The sequence below is a fragment of the Entamoeba invadens genome (genome assembly GCF_000330505.1).
Source record: "Entamoeba invadens IP1 unplaced genomic scaffold scaff_1105074726131, whole genome shotgun sequence".
Taxonomy (NCBI): domain Eukaryota; phylum Evosea; order Mastigamoebida; family Endamoebidae; genus Entamoeba; species Entamoeba invadens.
Window position 1 is genome coordinate 30,115 of NW_004191820.1, and position 1,024 is coordinate 31,138.

Sequence of the window (1,024 nt, forward strand, 5' to 3'; positions counted from 1 at the left end):
AATCTTCAAAACAATTTAATATTTATATATTTTTAGCTCAAATTCAACAAAATAACATTTGAAAATAATGAATAATGAAATAATTATTAAGGTTTAATAAAATGAAAGAATTACAATATTACTTTAAAATAACAAACACGAAATAAAAAAAATAAGAATCTGTATAAAAATAAAAAGTATGTAAAACAATTACAGTAGGGAAAATGAACCTAAGCCCAGGAAATGCACTTTAGCACAAAGAAATTCCTATATATTTCTTTAAAAACACAGGTTTTTACTAATAAAACAAATATTTATAGAAAATTGATTTTTATTTAGGTATAATTTATTATTTTAATATAACAATAGAAAATAATTAGTTTTTTCTTGGGCTGAGGTTAATTTGCTGGGCGAAGGTTTAATGGCCCAACTGTATTTTTTATTTAAAAAATAATCGATTGATATTTACTTTGAATATAATAATTATAAAATAATAGTTATGTAAACTATAATAAAATATCCAAACTGTATTATTTTACTGTTTAAAATACAACATTTTAATCATTTAAATTGGGGTGTCCCAAAATAAACCATTGAGCCTAAAACTGCAAAATTTTACATGAAAAAAATTGTTTTTTATTTTTTAAACATAGTTCGAAAATTTTAAAAACATGACCAAAAAAAATGTTTACACGTCAGAATACTTTTTTATTGCCGAAAGGGTTAAATTATTTGGTAAAAAAACAGCCTCTTTCAATCTAAATTAATAGGAATTGATAGTAATAATTACCCTAATCGCAAAACATTATAACCAATATCAAACCTTTTTTACTTTGAAAATCGGGATTATTTTTAAATTATAATATATCATTTTTCTTTGCATAAACAGGATAATTTGAATAATTATTAAAATAATCTCGTGTTAAAAAAACTAATAAACCGGGCGATTTTTTAAAGAAACAAAACATCATTGATCGTTGTAGAAGATTCTTTTTTAAATCTATAAAAACATTGAAACAGGGTCTATCACGTGACAAAAGTGTTA